This window comes from Eptatretus burgeri, chromosome 10 (genome assembly GCF_056783735.1).
Source record: "Eptatretus burgeri isolate ZD-2024b chromosome 10, Ebu_testis_v1, whole genome shotgun sequence".
NCBI lineage: Eukaryota > Metazoa > Chordata > Myxini > Myxiniformes > Myxinidae > Eptatretus > Eptatretus burgeri.
In genome coordinates this window covers 65337169-65342499 of record NC_140970.1, presented here as the reverse complement: position 1 = coordinate 65342499, position 5331 = coordinate 65337169, and positions in this window count along the sequence as shown.

Here is a 5331-nt window from a genome sequence, read left to right as displayed (position 1 = left end):
AGTGGAGATTTGGAGGATCTGGGTGCTTTGGGGAATCCTGAAGAGTTGTGGAGTGCCTTCAAGCCCACCATCCTTGATGTTGCCGGTAGATGTCTTGGAACTCACCGGAGGGCGGAGAAGAATTTTGTCTCTCAAGGGACAATGGATACAATTGTTCAAATTCGCAGGGCCAGGCTTAATGGCAGAGCTGAGCTGTTCAGTGAGCTGAGGGGTAAGACTGTAAGTGCGCTCAGGGTGGACAATGAGGCCTATGGCCAAGGAATCTGTGAGGGGGTAGAGCATCACCTGTGGTCAAGTGATTCTTATGCTGCTTACAGGGGAATTCACGCATTGCATTCCTCCAAGCCCATCCCTTGGTGTAATGCAGTCAGAGCAGAGGGTGGTGGGCTCTTGATAGAGGAGTCCGAAGTGAAGGCCCTCTGGGCCAGTTACTTTGAGCGGCTTTACCAGGCTGATCCACCAGCTGTCTAGATGGATGTCAGGGGTGTACCTATCCCTAATAATGACCCTCCAATCAACTGTGATCCACCTTCGTTTGTGGAAACACAGGCTGCTGTCAGGTCAGGGCAGGTATGGGAGCATGCGCCTGAGCAGCGCGTCGCTGCGTCCACTTTCCACCGGTACTCCATGGGCCTCCATCTGGCCATCCCCCAGGCAAATGCCTGGCCCATCCCCATCTCCGTGATATGCGGATCAACCTGCTGCAACCATGAGGCACGTGCTCAGCCCAATGGCCTCCTCCACTCAAGAGACTCACTCGCTGAGAGAATCTGGTGAGTAGGATCAGCATCAGAAAAACGAGCCACATGTCCATACAGCTGCAGCTGATGCTCATGGACTATGCAGGTAACAAATCTCATTTGAGTCTCTCTCAGCAACCGCTCGTTGGACACAAAGTCCGACCAGCAAAAGCCAAGGATTCTCCAAAGAGACCTGGTACCAAAGGAATTGTCTCCGTCTCAGATCCTGGTCATAGTCCAAGTCTCGCATCCATAGAGCAAGACTGGAAGCACCAAGGACCTGAAGAATCGGACTTTTGTCCTCCCGCACAGGTACCGGCAGCGCAACACCCCATGATCCAGTGAATCCATGACTCCCCAGGCCCGACCCAGACGTCTATTGACCTCTGAATCACAGCCAGCAGAGGCATGAATATCACTGCCAAGGTAAGTGAATCTCTCCACGACCTCAACATCCTCACCACAAAAAGGGACAGACAGGACAGCAGCATCCAAGATGTCAGGGAAAGCCTGGATCTTAGTTTTGACCCAGGAAACCCATAATCCCAGCAGCTCTGACCCCTCATTCAGCACCTCGAGGACCCCCAAAAGGATATCTAAAGTCTCTGCAAAGATGACTGCATCATTTGCGAAATCAAGGTCAGAGATCTTGACGTTCCCAAACGATGCACTACAACTTGATGTCTCCGACATCCTTCCAAGAATCCAGTCCATACAAGTGCTGAAAAGTGTGGGGGCCAGTACACACCCCTGACGAACTCCGGTAACAACTGGAAATAAGTCAGAGATGGTACCACCACATCTCACAGCACTCTCAGTACCAGAATAGAGTTCAGACATCAGATCGATCAGTTTTGGTGGCACCCCACGAAGACCAAGAATCCTTCAGAGGGCATCCCGGTTCACTGAATCAAATGCTTTACAGAGATCAACATAGGCTGCAAGCAGCCCCTGCCGAAACTCTCGTCTGCGTTCGGTGAGGACCCGAAGAGCAAGGATACAGTCAATCGTTGACCTCTTTGGTGTAAAGCCTGACTGCTGTGGATGCTGGTGCTCAAGCAGATGGTGGCGAACCATATCAAGAATTATCCGAGCAAAGACCTTGCCCGGCATTGAGAGCAGCGTCACCCCTCGGTAGTTGTTGCAGTCTTGGCGATCACCCTTCCCTTTCCAGAGAGGGACAACAAGGCCCCTCTTCCAGTCAGTTGGGATGATGCCTGTGTTCCAAGCAGAGCACAGAACTGCATGCAACGACATGAGTGCAGCATTTCCACCAGTCTTGAGAAGTTCAGCATGGATGCCACAGATCCCTGGAGCTTTACCCCATTTCAACCGGTTCACCACAGCCTGTTTCCACAAGCGAAGATGGACCACAGTTGATTTGAGGGTCAGCAACAGGGATAACACCCCTGACGTCCAACTTGACAGCTGGTGAATCAGCCTGGTACAACCGCTCAAAGTAACCAGCCCAGCGGGCCTTCGCTTCAGACTCCTCTGTCAAGAGACGACCACCCTCTGCTCGAACTGCAGTACACCGACGGATGGGCTTGGATGAACGCAATGCAAAATTCCCCTGTAAGCTGGACGATAATCACTTGAGCACAGGTGATGCTCTACCCCCTCACAGATTCCTCGCACATCGGCCTCCTTGACCACCTTTAGCGCATGTACTGTTTTACGCCTCAGTTCCCTGAACAGCTCAGCTCTGCCATTCAGCCTGGCCCTGCGACTCTGGTCAATGGTATCCAGTGTCCCTTGAGAGACAAAATTCTTTGCCTTACGATGAGTTTCAAGACATCCACTGGCAACATCAAGGACGGTGGTCTTGAAGGCACTCCAGAAGTCTTCAGGATTGCTCAAGCACCCAGACCCCTCAAGTCCCAACTCAGCCTGTTTGCAAACTCCTCAGCTATCCTCTCATCCTTGAGCTTGCAAACATCCAGCCTAGGCTGGGTTGGTACCATTCTCCTGGATTTAAGGTGCAACTTCAGAGTTGCTTCAACAAGCCGGTGGTCAGTATTGAGGAACTGAGCACTCTGGTAGACCCTGCAGTTCTGGTTCATCCTCCAGCGACCATCAACGAGCACATGGTCAATCTCCTTTGCCACACCACCAGCATTGGAATGCAAAGTCCAGCAATGAGCTTGTTGGTGCTGAAACCATGAACCGGCCACCCTAAGTCCATGACTTCCTGCAAAGTCAAGGAACTTAGTACTGTTCTGGTTCATAGTTCCTGATCCATGGGGACCAACACACATCTCATAACCATCCCTATCGGTTCCAGTCGATGCATTGAAATCCCCCAAGACCAGAAGTGTATCTCGTCTGGGGCACTGATCAACCACAGACTCGAGCGTGGCGTAGAATGCAGACTCGAGCGTGGCGTATTATGAGACAGTGAGATCACTCGCCTCAGGTGGGGCATAAACAGAGACAAGGGAAATGACACCGAAGGAGTGACGAATCCTTAGTCTCATAATACGCTCGTTGACCGGTGTTACCTCAATTATCATTGGAGTCAGCTTATTGGACACAGCCACAGCAACTCCTTGGGAATGGTAATCATCAGAGCGACCAGACCAATAGTGGGTGTAACCACCCAAAATGATCTCGCCGCAATCCGGTCTCTGAACCTCAGAGAGTGCTGCAATCCCGATGTCCAAATGCTTGAGCTCAGATGATAACAGAGACAGGTGATCATCCTCTCTTAGGGATAGGACATTCCAGGCACCCACCCGAAGGGACCGCCTCAGGTTAACCCAAGGAGACCGCCGTCTGGTGGGCGACACCTCAGCACCACTCCAACACACTCTCCCGCAATCTGACCCGGGAATGTTACCCCCATGGTTTCCCTCCCATCATCAAAGATTGGGGGTCCCGAAGGCTTTGCCCCAATCTCGTCATCCGGTGAGATGCCCTGCGAAGGGAAGCTGCACAGGAGGTACTCCCACGGAGTCGGTTTTCAGATTTCTTTGAGTTTTAGTGTTTTGCGGAATGAAGGGTTTTACGGTGGCCATGAGTTCAAATCCTGCCACCAATCTCCTAATAAGAAGTAACCCAACTGCAGGAGGATGTACACAGACACAGTTGGGCACTAGATATGGATAGCCGTTTGCTCACAAGGAGCTCCTCCGCCCTTTGACAGGTTTCATTTTTAATTCTGCTGGGTGTCCATATCCAATCATTCACTGAATCGAATGCTTTACAGAGATCCCAATCCCTTGGCATTGGGTGGACAACGAGGCCTATATGCAAGGAATCTGTGAGGGGGTAGAGCAACACCTGTGGTCGTGATTCTTATCCTGCTAACAGGGGAATTCACGCATTGCTTTCCTCCAAGCCCGTCCCTTGGTGTACTGTAGTCAGAGCAGAGGGTGGTGGGTTCTTGACAGAGGAGTCCGAAGTGAAGGCCCTCTGGGCCAGTTACTTTGAGCGGCTGTACCAGGCTGATCCACCAGCTGTCGAGATGGATGTCAGGGGTGTAGCTATCCGTAATAATGACACTCCAATCAACTGTGATCCACCTTCATTTGTGGAAACACAGGCTGCCGTGAACCGGTTGAAATGGCCTAAAGGTCCGGGGATTTGTGGCATCCATGCTGAACTTTTCAAGACTGGTGGAAATGCTGTACCCGTGTCATTTCATGACATTCTGTGCTCTGTCTGGAACACAGGTATCATCCCAACTGACTGGAAGAGGGGCCTTGTTATCCCTCTCTGGAAAGGGAAGGGTGATCGCCAGGGCTGCAACAATTACCGAGGAGTGATGCTGCTGTCAGTGCCAGGCAATGTCTTGGCTCAGATAATTATTTATGGGGTTTGCCACCATCTACTTGAGCACCAGCACCCAGAGCAGTCAGGCTTTACACCAAATAATGCAAGGATTGACTGTATCCTTGCTCAGTACGTCCTCACCAAATGCAGACGAGAATTTCGTCAGGGGTTGCCTGCAGTCTATATTGATTTCTAAAAAGCATTTGATTCAGTAAATCGGGATGCCATCTGGAGGATTCTTGGTCTTCATGGGGGTGCCACCAAAACGGATCAATCTGTTGTCTAACCTATATCCTGGTGCTGAGAGTGCTGTGAGATGTGGTGACACTCTCTCTGACTTATTTCCAATTGTTCGTCAGGGGTGTGTACTGTCCCCCACACTTTTCATCGCTTGTATCGACTGGATTCTGGGAAGATATCGGAGAGATCAAGCTCGTGCATCATTTGCGAATGTCAAAGTCTCTGACCTTGATTTCGAAGATGATGCAGTCATCTTTGCGGAGACTCTGGATATCCTTTTGGGGGCCCTCACGGTGCTGAATGAGGCGTCAGAGCCACTGTAATTCCGGGTTTCCTGGTTCAAAACTAAGATCCAGTCTTTCAATGACATCTTGGTTGCTGCTATCTTGTCTGTACCTGTTTGTGGTGAGGACCTTGAGATCACACAGTATTCACCTACCTTGGCAGTGATGTTCCTGTCTCTGCTGGCTGTGAGCCCGAGGTCAATAAACATCTGGGTCGGGCCTGAGGAGTCAAAGATTCATTGCATCATGTGGTGTGGTCCTGTCAGTACTTGTACAAGAGTATCAAAGTCCAA